At 55.0% G+C, this 16286-nt stretch overlaps 1 protein-coding gene across 1 annotated transcript in view; it reads left to right on the plus strand.

Moving 5' to 3' along the window:
- Xkr6 (XK related 6) overlaps window positions 1-16286 on the plus strand; it is a 245607-nt gene that overhangs the window by 153595 nt on the left and 75726 nt on the right. The gene's annotated exons all lie outside the window — the stretch shown is intronic.

Here is a 16286-nt window from a genome sequence, read left to right on the forward strand (position 1 = left end):
TAACGCATCCTGAGGTCACAGCTTCTGATCCTCACTAGGACTGGGTCCTGCTCCCACTCTCAGCAGGTCAGAGCCTGACTCAGCCTCTACCTCTGAGGACTGGCCTGCCGGTGTGACGGGGCCAAAACCTCAGCTGGCCACACAGCTGCTTAGCTACCTCTAGGCAGGAATGGCCCGGGCTGGGCCCGGATGGGGCTGGAGCTCACCGCACATTCTAGCAGCCTGCGGAGTCTTGCCTCTTTGGATGATGCCAGGGAGCCCTATCTCCACCCCCAGGGGAGAAGGCCCAGCAGCCCTCTCCCTTTGCCCAGCCGCTACTCTGAAGAGCTGGAATGGACATATCCAATCAAGGGGTGGTCCCGAGAGCACAGTGCAGGATTTGGCCCCGTCTCTTTCCCAGAGGAGAGAGGCCTCTGTGGGTGAGGTGGGCTGACTGTCCATCCAGCACCTCCTCATTTATCTTCAGTGGAGTTCTTGGAAATGGAGAGGAGGGACGAACCCATCGGTTCTGGTGATTCACTGTGTGAGCCCGGCGATGGCCCTCTGACACCACAAACGCAGGGGCACCTCTGGGGTCCTCCATGGATGATGGGTACTTGAGTCGGCATAGTACACGGCAGACCCTGTCCTCCAACAGAAGTCCAGGGACACAACAAGAAGGAGGAAGGAGGCAGGGGAGGGACAGGCGGCCGAGGGCTGGAGCTGAGCCTTGGGGTGAAAATGTCTCCAGAGTGTGGCTATGGAGTGAAGGTGGCCAGGTGGAGGCCAGCCCCAGGTAAGCACAGGGGCCAGAGAGACACTCCGTGAAGCAGAAAGTGCCAGCTGAAGCGATGGCATAGCTAGTAGTTCTTGTAGGGGCCGCAAAGCAGGCTATTAGGGAGATCATGAAAGAGGTTTAAAAAGGAGGCAGAGGCTGGGGTGAGGAGTTTGGATCTTCTTTCTGGACAGTGGGGAGCTACTGATGGTTTGGGCTGGAGGGTAGTGGACCATGCTTCAGGAAAAATATTCTGGTGGTTGTTATGGTCTGAACCTGAATGTCTCCAAAGGCCCAGATGTTACAGGCTTGGTGCTACTGGATGGAAGGTGTTATGAAAATCCTGAAAAGGCAGCCAGGTTGTCTGTTCTGGGTCATTGGGAGCATGCCACTGGGACTCCAGAGTCTTCCTCATTCTCACTTTCACACAGCCGTGAGGTGAGTGGGGCTCCTCTGCCATGCACAGGCCCATGCAGCAGGCCAATTGGTCACACACCCAAAGGGTGAGCCACCTTTACTTTTCTTTTCTTTTTGGTACTGGGCATTGCACCCAGGAGTGCTTCACCACTGAGCCACATCCCCAGCCCTTTCTATTTTTTATTTCGAGAGAGGGTCTTGAAAAGTTGCTTAGGGTCTCCCTGAGTTGTTGAGGCTGGCCTTGAACTTGAGACATCCTGCCCCAGCCTCCTGAGTCACTGGCATTGCAGCCGTGTGCGATAGAGCTTCTTTGCTCTTTTCAAGTTGGTCATTTCAGGGTTTGTTGGAGTGATGGAAAGCCACTCTGTGGTGGTGGCGGGCGGGGTGTGTGAAGCTTTGAGAATGGTAGCATTTGACAAATTAGCGCCTGTCTTTCTCAAGTGTATTCTCAGAGGGGACACGTGTCGGGGCTCCGAACGGGGGACTCCTGGAGTGAATGGAGTTTCTCTCAGACACAGAGCTCCTGCCTTGGTGTCCCTGTCCCCCCCTGCTCTAGGTTGGATCTGCACTCTCTCTCCAAGGCCCACGTGGTGCATGGCCTGGTGCATGGCATAGTGGGGGGAGGTGGGCCCTTCAGGAGGCACGCCCTATAAGGGGACAGTGGGACCTCGCTCCTTCCTCTTCCCCTCCTTTAACGTCCCTACCAGGAGGTGAGAGGTTTGCTGTGCCACAAACTTCCCTGGTAGCTTTCTGCCTCATCACGGGGAGGAGCCAGCCAATCACAAGCCTCCAAAGTGGCAAGCCAGAATACACCTTTTAAAGAGAAAAGGTGATGGTCTCAGGCGTTTGTTACAGTAACAGAAAGTAGACTAACACCGTCCCCCAGGGCCCTGAAACTTAAAACAGGACACACTGGAGTCCTAATGGTGGAGGTACCTGTCCTTGGGCCTCCCCTCCCCACCACTGCCCCCTTCCAGAAGTTGGGCAGGGAGTGAAGGCCCTGAGGTGCTGCCTGCTGAACGCCTCTGTGGGTGAGCACTGTGCTTGCCATTCATTCCAGGAGCAACCTAGACCTCTAGGAAAGGTAGGGATGAACTGGCTCCTGGGGTTGCCATGGCAACCAGTTACAAGTCTTAGCTGGAAGGAGGCAGGAAGGGAGCTGTGAGCAGAGGCTGAGTCTCCCTGAGGTTGAGGCTGCCCCTGAGTGGCTGAGGGGTTCCCTTCAGACAGAGGGCCTGCTAGCCACAGTGCAACCCTGTGACTTCTGAAGCAGTTTGTGTAGGAGGACTGAGTGGTTCTCAAATTGTCCATGGGGTTGAAAATGTAGCCCAGAGGACTGGGGATCCACCCTGTGTTACCTCATGTGCCTGGGGACAGGAGAGCACAAGAGACAGGAACAGGACTAGCCTAGCTCTCAAGGCTCCTCGCAACCTGACCTCAGGGACCCTCCACACCCTTCACCTCAGGTTCCTGTAATCCAGCCTAGCAAACCAGGAGAGATCAGGCCTTGTTTGGTCACACGCTGGTGCCTCTGCATGACTTACCTTCTGGTGACCCCCCCAGCCCGTCCTCAAGACCCAGGCAGATGCTCCCCTTTCCATGTGTTCCATAATACTCCATTCTTCACCTCTCCCAAAGCACCTGTCCATGGATCAGGTATCCTATCATGTGGGTGTCTCTGACGCCCCCAGAATGTCAGTCCCTAGCAAGCAGGCATGTGCCCACCTGGGCTCCAGGTGGCAGGACCCACCTGTGCTGGGATGCAGCAGGCTCCACAGACGCTGGGTAGATGAGTGAATGAGCGGATCTGGTGAGCCTGGCAGGGGAGCCCCACAGAGCTGGAGCTGTGCTCAAGCCACCTGCAGTCGGCACTCGGGCTTAGTAGCCCAGCTGCTCCTGGGTAAGTTACAGAGGTGCTCAAAGCACTCTGCAGTCTGCACAGCTTAAATGTCTGGAACCCAGTGGCTTCGTTTCCTGGTACAGTCCTGGCTAGCCTGGGGTCCTGGGTTGTCCTTTTAGGATATATATGTATATGGGTACATATATCCATCTACTGTATATCTAACCATTTTCTATCTGTGAGCTATCCATCATCTGTATCTGTTGTTTATGTCACCTGTCTCTATCACCTATCAAAATGCATTTTTAAAAACTCTCTATATAATCTATTGTCTATATCTTTCTAGCCATCATCTATATCATATCAATCTATGCATCTATCTATGATCTATCAATATGTGTACATATCTTTATCATTTATATTCAACTGTCACATCACTATCTGAAGGAAAAGTGACTTGCTCAGGATTTGGTGAGGGTCTGAGAGGCTGTGGAATCGAGGAAGGAACTGGGAAAGAGAGGAAGAGGAGGGGCTTGCAGGTCTCGGGTCTGGTAGGCTTGGCCCTGGAAGAGATGAGGTATTAGGGAGGCAAACATGCGCTGGCTCAGTGCGGGGGTGTGGGGTCAGTGGGGACCCACAGCCGAGCGGGGACGCACACCAGCAGCTCAGCTACCGGCTGAAGAGGGCTAAGGTGCGGGGGCGGGGCTCCGGGGGATGACGTCATTCATGGCGGTGAGGGCGGGGGTACTGGGAACGCCCCCGCCGTGGGCCCAGTTGGTCTGCAGCCAGCCCGCGGGCGGCGCTCTCGGGGTGCGGACGGGGACGTCCCGGCGTCCACCCGAGGGACCAGGGCGGGAAGGCGCGGGCGAAGGCGTCAGATGCTGAGCGGAGCAGAGAGAAGGGACTCGGGCTTCGGTGCGCAGGGACCCCGCGCCCACTCGCACCGCTCCGCGCTGACGCCCTCCGCTCCCCGCGCACACTCCCCCGGTGATCGCCAGCCCCCGCGCGTCACGTCACCTGCGCTCGGCGCTGACTCTTTACGTGAACCCGGACCCTCCCCGTCCCCGACGCGGGGTGGAGGGGGCGGAGGCCCACGACGTCCAGAGTCGCGGCGGAGTGAGGTCGGAGCCCGGGATCCCGGCTCTCGGCGGAGCTGGCCGCCCTCGCCCACCGCCGGGGCGCAGTGCTGGCCGCGGGACCCGAGGGGGCGCTCGGGGAGGGGAGGGGGCCTGGGGTGCCAGTGCAGATCTGCGGGTCACAGACCTGTACTGGGCGGGTCTGGGTCACCGCCGCCCCGCAGCCCCATCCGAGGGAGCTGGGACGGAAGAGAAGCCTGGGTCTGAGTTGTCGCAGCACCGCCACCTGCGGTGTCTCTGGAACTACAGTTCCGGGCGCGACTCTCAGCGTCCTGCACCTGCGCAGGTGTGGGGCATTCCCCCAGGCCGCGGCTGTGTCTGCTCTAAGCAGAGCTGCACGTCCAGCTGACACTCAGTACCGACCAGGTCCCCTCCCGTTTCCATGTCCCACCGGCTCTCACTCTCTTGGGCCTCCACCCCCGCCCCACGCCAGCTCCTCTAACCCTCGTGTCCCTTCTGTTATGAACTCAGTGGGTCGAGTCTGAATCAGCCAGTCCTGCAGCCATCCTCAGGCAGGAGAAGCCAGAGACACCTGACTTGGGGCCGCTCCCACCTTCAGACACTCAACCCGGAGACATCTGATTTGCCACACCTCCCTCCATGCCCAACTCTCCTCTCACTAGACACCCTCCCTAAGCCATGGGATTTCAGCAGGTGTGCAATTTCTGAGAGCAAAGAAGCCCCCAGTCCCTTTATAGAATGAACATTCCTCTCTCCCTTTACTTTCCTTAACGTCTTCAAGAATCCAAACAGAGGAAAAGTAATCTCTTTCCAGATAGTTGGGCATCCCAGCTGTGCTTGGAGGAGTACTCCAGGAGGGGACTGCAAAATGATGCTAAGAAAGTTGAAACTGGAACTAAGGGAATTTGGGTTGTTTAAAAAAACAGGGTACAGCTCAGTGCATTTCTCAAGCGTGAGCGCAGTCAGGAAAACAGCACCCAGAAAGCTACCCCCAGCCACTTGGAAGTGTCCCCACATGGGTCCTCCCAACCCCAGGTAACCAGTCCTGACTCCTCTCCCAGGTTGGTCTTGCCTGTTCTAGAAGTTGTAGCAACAGAACCGTACAGTCTGTTCTTTCGAGTCTGGCTTCTTTGGCTCAGTTATGTTTGTGCAGGTGGCGCCTGTTTTGCACGTGGTTGCAGAGGTTGGAATTTCACCTTCTGAATGAGACACGATTTCTCTCTGAGAGCAGAGGGACAGCATGCCAGTCTGGGTGGTCTTGGGTCCATCTCACTGGAGTCCTCCTCACTGTGCCTGGAGGCTTTCCTCTGGGGGCTCTGCTGGGCAGACGGTTACCCCAGGTCTGTGCTCATTGGTCCACAACCCAGAGACCTGAACTCCTAGCAGATTGCCCTTCTTTTCTCCCAGGAAAGACTAGGCTGAGACTAAACCTGGAAAAGGCCTGAGAAGCGTGTCCAGGGATCCTGCCCTGTTCCTCAGGCCCCCAGGAGGGACCTTGGAGGAGGGGTGGGGAGCGAGGGGGCAGCCTCCTGGAAGCTTTTGCAGGGCCGCTTGTGTAATTAGTGTCCTCCGGGAACCCACAGGGGATTTTCTGGCCTTCCAGGAAAGAATATTTGCAGGCCTACACAGGTAACAGCTCCCCTCTGAATATTTTGCTTTTGTGGTTAGATCCCTGCCTGTTTTTGAAAATGTGGTCGTTTTTAAAACAAGAATCAATTTTCCCAGAAGGGGAGCAAAGGTCTGCCATGCTCCTTTGGAGCTTTTCTCCCCTCATGCATAATAAAGATTGAGATTAGGTAGGTAGGACAAATGCTTAGGGGCTTGGGAAATATGGATTATGCAAATGAGCTATTTAAGGACCTTTAAAAATGCTGACCGGGCCCAGAGTATTTACTGGCTGTTAGGAAACGTGCATTGTCTAATGGGCATTTGGGGACCTTTAAACACTCCGATTATGATGGATCTAGAGAGCCTACCAAATCCTTTCTGGCCTGTGAGGCCCGTCTGCCCTGTGAGGAAAGGTATGTGGGCAAAGCTGTCTACCCAGGGCCTGGGTGGATTGGGGTCTGTCCCATAGGCCTGGATGCTAGAGGAGCAGAGCAGATGTAGAGGACATGGTGGCCTCACAGGGACCCCCACAAGTCCCTGGGTACAAGTGGCTCAGGTACAGCTGGGCTGGAAGACAGGGCTGGGGACAGGTTGAGTCTAGAGGCCAGCTGGTGGCACCAGGACTTCATGTAGCAAATGCCTGCGAGTTGAGGACCCGCTCTGAAGTCTTGTTTGGTTTTTGTTTGATTTGTTTTGTGAAGCATGGGTAGGAACTGAAGTACATATGAAGGCACCAGCTTCCAAACTGATGCAGGAGAGGCCGTCCCCTCCTGCCAGTTCTAGGAGCACTGGCTTAAGGGATAGTGTGGTGCCCACCAGCAGTGCAGCTCGGGACAGATCTGCACACGGCTATTCAGCAAAACAGGGTGCACAGCCAGGCCCTCTCGTATTGATCCTGTGGCAAAAGTCGCTCCCGGGGAGAAAGTCATTCTTGGCTGTCTGGAGCCTTCCTTTGCCAGGCTGACCCCGGCACCCCTCTTAGAGGCAGGTGGGGAACCCCAGGACAGGCAGAGACTGACACAGACAGATCCCTGCTTCCCGTGTCCCCCTGGGGCCTTTGGAGCCACGGGCCTCGAGCATCTGGAGAGCAGCACTCTAAGGCAAGGCTCCAGGCCTGCTGGACCCTCCTCTCCTCCTCAATGGAGGCTGCTAGAAAAGCACGTGGTGCTTAAGGTCATTCCCCTCAACCTCATCCCAGAGACCATTGACAAGTCCCCCAATTTCTCTGAGCCTTGGCACCCTGACTCTGTAAATAGAGGCTCTGATGGAGTCTGTGTCTCAGATTAACCAGGATTCCATACCTGTGTATAGTAAGGGCTTCCCATTTGTTTGCTTGGGGTGTGGGGGGGTCCAACCTGCTATGTGGCCTTGGAAAATTCACTGTCCCTTTCTGGGCCTCATTTCAACTTCAAGACAAGGGGTCAGGGTGGACTACAGATGAATCTGGGCTCTCGGGGCTCTGTTCTACACCCCAGGAAGGTACCACCTCTTCCTTGTCCCCAAGATGTCAGCAAGGCCTTGAATGAAAGATGTTCTGGAGTGTAGAGCGTTATTAGAGTGGAATTGCATTTATTCTAGTCATTGATCAGAAGCGGGTGACATGAGATACAGTGTACTAGTTTGTGTATTTAACTAGCTGCTAATGTACCTATGGGTGAGCTGCTGGTGTCCCAAGATCAGTCCAGAAGACGGGTAGGGGACAGCAGAGGAGGGGCCCAAGGGTAGGCAGGGGTGGGCAGGTGGAAGGCGCCTTTTCCCTCCTCGCCCTGAGCAGCGCTTCTTCCTCCCCACCCCCACTGCTGGCAGCTCTCGGGAGACCAAGGCTGTGGCTTGGGGCTGCTGTCAGTGACGGCACAGCTGATGATAACAGTGATGGCAGCAATCACAGCCGCACTAATAACGAGAGGCACAGACGATCATTGAAGGCCTGCTGCTTGCAGGGGGCCTGGGGGAGGCTGTGCATTTCCAAATCCTTGTAGTCGCCCTTCTGAGACAGGTTCTGTGATCATCCCTATTTACAAAGGAGACAGTGGACGGACAGAAGATCGAGGAGCTTGCGGGTGGGGTTGACCTGCACAGCCGTTCCCTAGCAGCTGAGCTCCAGAAGGGGCCTGGGAGTCCGTGACCTTCCCTCGGGTCCTCTAGTCAGAGCTCAGAGAGGGGCCTGTGGGTCCTGGAGTGCCAGGACAGGTGGCTCCCGCAGCACTGGCCCTGGGCACCTTTGAAGTGGGGGACTCCTCCTGCTTGTGTTCTGGGGGGCTTCAAGGCCCTGCCTGTGCGGCCCAGATTCCCCTCATCTGGTCCTGGTGGGCATGAGAAGGACTGAAGGCTCCTGTCACTGGCCTGCCTGACTGTCCTGCCGTCCACAACACACACACACACACACACACACACACACACACACACTCACACATACACACACGCTGAAACCTCTTGGCCTGCCTGCCTGCCTGCCCGCCTGCCTGCCCCGTCCTGCCGTCCCCAACACACACATACACACACACACACACACACACTCACACACACACACACACACGCTGAAGCCTCTTGGCCTGCCTGCCTGCCCCGTCCTGCCCTGCTCAGTCCCCAGGCTGGTCTGCCCTGCAGTTCCGTTGATGGCTCCTCAAGCCCACGCTTGGCCCCAGCAGGCCCAGGAGCAGTCCCAGCTCTTGGCAGGGTGCTTCCCTGCTTCCAGCCACCCCAGCCTCCTATGGAAGCTGAGAAGGAAAGAGACAATATACCAAGAAGCCTTAGAGGTGGCAGTAAGTGTTCAAGAACAGCGTGGGGCTGGGGGCTGGGGCCAGGGACCCGCAGGTTCCAACTCACAGGAGGCCTCGGTGGAGACAGAGCGGGAGATATAGGGAGGAGGGCGGGAGCTGCCTGCAGAGTGCAGGAGAAGAACATTCCAGAGCAGGAGGCAGCCAGGGCAAGGGGTAAAGGAACCGGGAGGCTGGGGTAGCCTGCCTGCTGGATCCCAGAGTCTCTTCATCTGGTCCTCAGTGGACCTGAGAATGACAAGGGCTCTATCCTGCGGGCAGGACACCACCTGGCTCTTGTGGCCCCACCTGGGAGGCTTCCTGGTCTCCTGAGACTCCACCGCCCTTCCTCTGGGTTCCTGCTGGGTCTGCTGCTTGCTGCATAGCGGCCCTTGTGCTGCTGCATTGTGGAAATGGCTCCTTTGAGGGCCACTCTCTCTCAGCCGGTGGGGGTCCCCTGAAGGCAGTGACCGTGGCCAGTGAGGAGGAGTTCAAATCCCAGCTCCCGATGACAGCCTGGGGCAAGGCACTAAACTGGCCCAAGCCTCCGTTTTCTCGTTTGTGAAATGGGAATATAGTTGTGCTTGCCTGGGTCTCTGGGGTGTGGGGGCCTTGTGACATGCCTGGAGGGTGCTGGGATGGAAGCCACATGTAGCTGGAGCCGTGTGAATGGAATACGGGCCAATGGCTGCGGACAGACTTCAGTCTCACTTGTGCCTTGCTGCTGTGGGAGCTTCTGTCCCTCGACTTCCTGCAGCTGTCTGCCTTAACTTTGAATCAATGTCATGAAAAAAAAGGTGTTTTTTTTTAAAAGACTAAATGGCAATAGAGAGGTCCAACAGCGGAATGGAATGCATGAAGCTTGATGTTGAGTCAAAAAAATTTTTTTAAGTTACAAAGGACACTTTGAGGAAACTTGGTAAAATTTGATCACAGATGGTTATTTGTTACTATTTAATAAAGATACGTTTTCTTGGTCGGGATTAAAAGGGAATGTTTAGTGAATGTCGACTGTGTGCTGGGCATTGTGCCAGGAGGGCATTTCCTGTGCCACATCATCCCCTAGTCACATCACTCTCATGGGTAGCTGTGTCCATCCCAGTTCACAAGAGAGAAATCGAGGCTTAGAGAAGGAAAATAATGTGCCCAAAGTCTTGCCACCAAGTGCCTGGCACCAGTTTTACTATTGTTAGTATCATATTTTTGGTCACTTTTTATTTGAGAGGTTTAGATTTACAGGATGACGGTGACGGTGTCAGGGCTCCTACACGCTCCGCACAGATTCCCTGCTAGGAGCCCTCGTCTAGTGTGCAGCGTGGGCCGCCGTCAGTGAACCATGTGGATGGCTATGTTATTAATTAAAGTCCAGACTTCTTTAGAATTCCCTAGTTCTCCCTGATGTCCTTTCTTCTGTCCCAAGATGATACATGTGCTCAGTTGGCATGTCCTCCCTAGGTTCCTCTAGACTGTGACCATTTCTCACACTTTCCTGGTTCTTGATGACCTTGACCGTTTCGATGAACACTGGTTAGAATTTTGTTCCAGGCCTGGAACTAGTTTCAAACCCAATTTGCCTTATTACAAAGCTCATGCTATTTCCACCAAACTCTTTCTCATTGAGGAGACACACACACACACACACACACACACACACACACACACAGGTTGATTCATTTGCTCTGGAGTGATTTGCCAAAGGCCAAGGAGCTCTATCATAAGACAAGCCACACTATTGACTTTCCAGGAGAGGTGCAGTTTGGGGCCTAGCTACTGTCTATGCCAAGAACATAAACCCCACACAGGACTTTGGACAACAGCTCAGGAACATACTCTTTAGGTCCTGTTCTCTTCAAGTTAGGTGAGCAGGGCTCCTTGGCCTGAGGAGGCAGGCCCTGGGCCCCCAGGCTGCATGGACGTGGGGCTCACTTTTGCTGGCCTGGGGCCCTACAGCTACATTACTTGGAATGGTGTGAGCAGCCTAGCCATGGTGCCCAGTAGCACCCAGCCCAAATGAATGTCTGCTGTGGACCAGAGCCAGGGAACCCTGCGGCTGATAAGGGTGGTTAGGTGGGGAGATGCATGAAGCCGGAAAGAGGAATACAAAGAGAACTTGGCCGTGGTTGGTTCTTTGTGTGGGCTGCCCGCCTGCCCGTGTGCCTGGGGAAGCCTTTGGCCCCTCACTACACTTTGGCGTCAACTGGTTGCAGAGGCTGGGTGGCAGGGTGACATTGTGGAAGGACAGGGCAGAGATTGGGCTTCACCCTGCAGGAGGCTGGATGCATTGAGGGTGTTGGGGCAGGACAGGGCATCGTGAGAGTCGCAGGAAGGAGCGGTTGACCACCGGGCAGCCCCTCCTCAGAAGTTCCGTGGTGCTGCCATCCACGCGGAGCTGGCAGCACCAGGCTGCCTTACCATGGTGCTCCTGAGCCCTGCACCTCTGCGCTTGAGCTCCGTCTGCTGGTGGGCACACCACCCGAACTGCGCCTCTTCCACCTCCAGGGAAGGAGAAGGCTGGGAGGAGAGGGACCTGCTCCTGACGCATCGTGCCTAGACTTGAGGCAGGATTGACATGCATCTGGCTGTGAGGAACAGAAAAGCCAAAAAAGAGAGGCTGAATAGTGAAGGCATGGAACTGTTGAGAGAACGGGTGATTTGAAGAATGGTCTAGCCGCTCAGAAATAGTCGGCTGTTGGATCCCTGCTCGCTGACCCTCCTGGCCTGGCCTTGGCTGCCATGGCTTCAAGCATCAGAGCAGCACCCAAGATGGAAGCAGGGGGCCAGGTGTGAACTGAGCCTAGTCTTTAGCAGCTCTTTCCTTCTTTTAAGGAGCAGGGCTCCTCTAGGGTTCCTGGCCAGAATTTGGCCACTGCCCATTCTGCACTAATCACTAGAAAGGGAGCCAGGATCCATGGTCCGGCTTAAACCAAGCATTTGTGCCCATGGGTTAGGGAAGGGGTCTCCCCTGTGTGGCGCCTAGAACAGGATGGAATTCTATAAACCAGGGAGGGAAGGGGATGGCTGGATGTTGGCCCCAGAGGTGGTGTGGAGAGCCCCACGTCCAGCTCAGGGGAGCCACCCAGCCTGCTCTGTGAGGTCCTTTTGGACAGAAGCCCCCAAGTTCTGCTTGTAGCATACAGCTGGGGTCTGTGGCCCCTGAGTCCTTGCTCCACTGCCCAGGCTGGGCCTGCTCTGCAGGGCAGCCCCCTGCCCCACCCAGGTGTCCCTGTGCTCTGCCCACCATGTGCATCCACAGGCACCGTGGGCTGTTCCACTTGGAGGGCTGCTTTTCCATCTCCTGGCAATGGAACATCCATTCTTGGAAGACAGAAAAGGTCTCTTGGTCATATTGTCACTGCCAGTGGCAGGCACATCATAGGCATCCAGCAGGTGATAAGGAGTGAACAATGAACACTGTGACCCTAGGGACAACACACTGTTCCCTCTGCCCCAGTGGTCCCCAAGCACGTGTCCTCTCCCGGCCACAGTTGACGGCAGCAGGGACGGAATGATGGAGTGGAGGCCTCTTCGGCCACCTCCTGCTCCCTCCCTCCCTGGCCTCTCAGGCTCCTCCAGGCTCTGTCCGGATGTTTCTTCCTCTATGGGAACAGCTTTTATTGTTTCCTCGTATGTCCACCTAAGGAACTTGAAAATCCAATATGAGAGAGACGAAAATAAAAAAACAGTCCTGCCGCTCAGAAATAGCCACCGTCGGCTCGGGAGTCATGCCTTGGCGTCTGCATGTTCAGGTGCGCATTTAACAATAGCCGTAGAGGATGACGCGCTGAATGTTTCCTTCATCTCACATCATGGCCAATGTCCACGGGCACATCACCATTTTTATTGTAGTGAAATAGAAATAACATAAAATCCACCATTTTGGCCTTTCTAGGTGCCCAGTGCATTAGGTACACCCACACGGTTGTGCAGCCCTCTCCGCCACCCATTGCCAAATATTTTCATCTTCACAAGTGGAAACTCTGCACCCAGAACCTCCAGCCCCCTCCCCCACCCCAGCCTTTGCCCCATGTGAATCTACCACATTCTGTCCTGCTTTCCCTCCATGGATTCAGCTGCTCTTGGCACCTCATAAAGGGGAACCACATGGTATTGTCCTTTTGTGACTGGCTTATGGCACTCAGCACATCTTGAAGGTTCATCCAGGTTGCAGAGTGTGTCAGGATTTTCTTCTTAAGACTAGGTCTTGTCCTCCGCTCTGCACAGCACAGGCTACTGATCCACCCAGCAGCCCTCAGACATCGGGGGTGCTCGTACATTTTGATTATTGCAGATAACACTGCTGTGAAGGTGGGTGGCCAAAGATCTGGCGAATCCCAGCTTCTGAGTCTTTGGGGTGTGTACGAAGAAGGAAAATGGCTGGATCGCACATGTTGTTCTTCACTCCGCATGTTCCAGGGGGCGGATGTGCAGCAAGTTCATTCAGTCAGTTCCCAGAGCCGGCCTGTAGGAAGTTGGCACTTTTTATATATAAACATGGAATAAGTCTCCTTGTTAATGTATCTTTGCCTCACAGTGAGCTTTTGGCTGCCTTGGCCCAAGGCTCCTGGGGCTCCTCACAACCTGCAGACTTATCCCTCTCTCTGCAGCTGGTGGGTGAGGACCTCACTTTTGGTCCCTGCTGTTGCTACTTCTCCCTCCCACCCTCCCTCTTGCTCTAGCCCAGGACCTGCTGCTCCCAGATGGCCCAGCATTTCTGCCCACTCCCTGTGTTTGCACCTGCTGCCTCCCCTCCCTGAGTACACGGCCATGGCTCTTTCCACCAGAACTCAGTTCGGAAGGTTCCCCTTGACTGTTTTCTCCTCGGTGCACTTCTTGCTCAGCATCACAGGCAGAGCCAACCACACCCTCTCTGTGCTCCTGAAGCTCCTTTCACGTGTCTGCTAGACTATTTCCTGCATGGCAGCAGAATCACTCCTGGATGGAGGCAGCCTGGAATGCTATAGCCTATGAAATCCAGGCAGGTTCCATAGTCCAAAAGACCCTAGGTTACCAGGAAGACAAAGGCTGAGCCCAGGGAGGGTTGTAGGCACTGGGTAAAAGCCAGGAGGATACACTTTCCGGACCGTGTGTATGGAGAGGGTTCTTGGAATCACATCCAGTTCCCTTCCCAATCTGAGCATCTTACTTTCATTCCAAGTCTTCACATCCAATTAAAAACAGCCTTCATCCTTGAGGAGATGAAATAGCAGAATCTCCAGGGTAGAATTCTGATGTTCAAACACATGTAACATATGTATATCCAAGTACAATTTTATGCTTGGCCAGGAAGAAAGCGACATATTGTGATATCTTGTTACTTGTTTTTCGCTTGGACATTTCAGCCTTGAGACGGTTTGGCTGCAGGGACATTATGTTATCACTAGAGGGCGCCAGTGAAGCTGCCCTTTGGCTCTGCTCCTACTATCTTCTCCAAAGCTTCAGAAAAGCTCCTGGGCCCACCATCCAGAATTCGTGGAAAGAGGAAGGGACCGGAGTCAGGAGGGCTTGGATCTTACCCCAAGGGTGCTTTAAATAGTCTGGTGCTTCATGGAGAGTCACTGCATGCTGTGGGCGGGTCTCCATCTAGAACACTGTGGAGTCCCGTGTTTTCCAGACTCTTCCACGTGGAGGACGTTGTCCTAACAGGTGGCCCTCTCTGAACTAAGCCCGTGGCTTGAAAGGTCCTGTGGAGAGGGTGCAGTCTGGCACCTTCCTGCTCACGTTTCCCGGAGTTCTTTGTTGGCTCATGCAAAGCACTGCCTCCTGCCTGGTCTTAAGTCTTGGGGTTCTGGCCTGGAGCTGAGCACCCCGTACTCTTGACCTGTCTGTGCCAACCAAGCTGATGTAGAACAGAGCTCACTGCCTTGTCCTCTTGATTCACATCACTGTGTGGCCACATCTGGAGAGAAGCTGTTTTCACAAGTCCTAATCTATTTTGATGACTAGCTGGAGATTTTTTTCCCTCTCTGTTGACCGAATTCTTTTCTCTTAAAACTGGAATCTGGTAACCTCTGATTTTTTAAAAAAATTTTTGTTCCAGAAATGAAGAGGTGCAAATAAAGAGAAAACTCACACTTATTAATAAGCCCGCTACCTAGAAACCATCTGTCAAACCTAATGTCATCTCAGCATTTTCATTCACATTAATGAGAACATATCGTAAATACAGTTTGTACCCAGCATTTGCTCTTAGCATCATATTATGAGCATTTCCTCCGTCAATACAATTGGATTCGAGCACTCGGGCACCATTTTCCTGGAAGAGATGAATCGTAGCAGTCATTTCCTCAATATCGGACATTAAACTCACCGCCCGTTTCTCAATGCCACAAATAACTCCATGATCGAATCCCTTCACACACACAGTCGCTCCTAGTGACTGAACCCTCCCTGCTGAAATCAAAGCAAGCGTTAACAGGTTGGAAAGAGCAAGAGAGCCTGGCGGAGGGAAGAAGAATGCTCAGCATTTCTCCTCTCTACAATCCTGGGAAAGGGATTCCGTGCATGGGAAACTGAGCTAGGAGATATTCAGGAGTGTGATCGTCACTCAGGGAGTCGGCAACTGCACCAGGACTTGATCTTGGGCTTGTCCGCCTGCATGGTTGGCCGGTCCCCCACCACGGTGCTCCTGGACGCGGGAGGAGCAGAATCCATGGGGTCCATCAGGTCCCAGGGGTGAGGCTGCTTGTCTGCCTGCAGAGAGCCAAGGACATGGAGCCACTGGGGCATGGAGGAAGGGAGTGGCAGTTTGGGAGACCTGCGCGATGACGCCTGAACTCAGGCACAGTGTCCGCCCACGTTCACAGCCTGCTTTCCTGGAGGCAGAGCCTGGTTCTGACCACCTCGGCTCCTGCCCTTGCCCGCCACTGGGCTGTGCCTTCCTAATCAATCTGAATCAAAAAAATGTTGGCTTCATACTCATAAATTTGAAGTGGAGTCCTCACCAGGCCTGTCAGTGGGCGGGGAGGGAGGGTGAGGAGGAGAGGTGAGTTCTAGGAATCTGGGCTATTTTTAAACACACCCTCCTTATCCTAGAGCTCGCAGGTCACCAGTGCCAGAGGAGGTCTGCAGGCGTGACAGCTGGTGCTAAAACAATTAGGCTCAAAATGACAAGGGCTGTGTGTGCGTGCGCACGGCCACTCTTCTCCGTCCTTCCCTTTATACTGTGGGGAGGCTTTCCCGGAAACGTCTGCACAGGGCCCGCTGAGTCACGTGGAGGTGGTGGCCTTAGAAGTGGGCCCTGGACCTGTTTTGGGAGGGTGGAGGCCCCACGGCCCCTGCTGCACTCGCAGGCCTTACTTCAGGCCAGTGCCTCTCCCTGGCTCAGCCTTCCCTTTGAGAGATTCAGGTGGGGAGGGCCCCAGTAGATCCCCTTCACCCTAGGAGGCATCCTGGGTGGGGCTGTGGGCCCCTCCGGCTGCCCAGGAGTCCCCCGCAGGCCCCATCCCGCCTGACAGTCCTCAGGCGAGTTGACAGCACCCTGCTTGTCAACATGGAGTGCTCTGGGGGACACGAGGACAGCTCCGTCCAGCCTCCCATCGCTAATCTCAGTCGCTCTGAGGGACCTGGAGCCAACCCACCCGGCCATTTTCGTGGCCAGGCACTTCCCACTTGTTGCTTCTCCCTGTCCCCACCGAGGTTCCCTCTGCAGGCCCTCGCCTGCGCTCTCCCTGCCCCTGGAGGGTCTGCCGTGACCTGCTCATCTCCCACCAGAACTCGGCAGGTGTGCGATTGATTTCCGTGTGGCCACCTTACCTGCCCCAAGGAGGACGCAGGTGTTCCTGATGGCCAGCCAGGCCCCCAGGCCACTCTGAGTT

This window comes from Callospermophilus lateralis, chromosome 4 (assembly GCF_048772815.1).
Source record: "Callospermophilus lateralis isolate mCalLat2 chromosome 4, mCalLat2.hap1, whole genome shotgun sequence".
NCBI classification, from domain to species: domain Eukaryota; kingdom Metazoa; phylum Chordata; class Mammalia; order Rodentia; family Sciuridae; genus Callospermophilus; species Callospermophilus lateralis.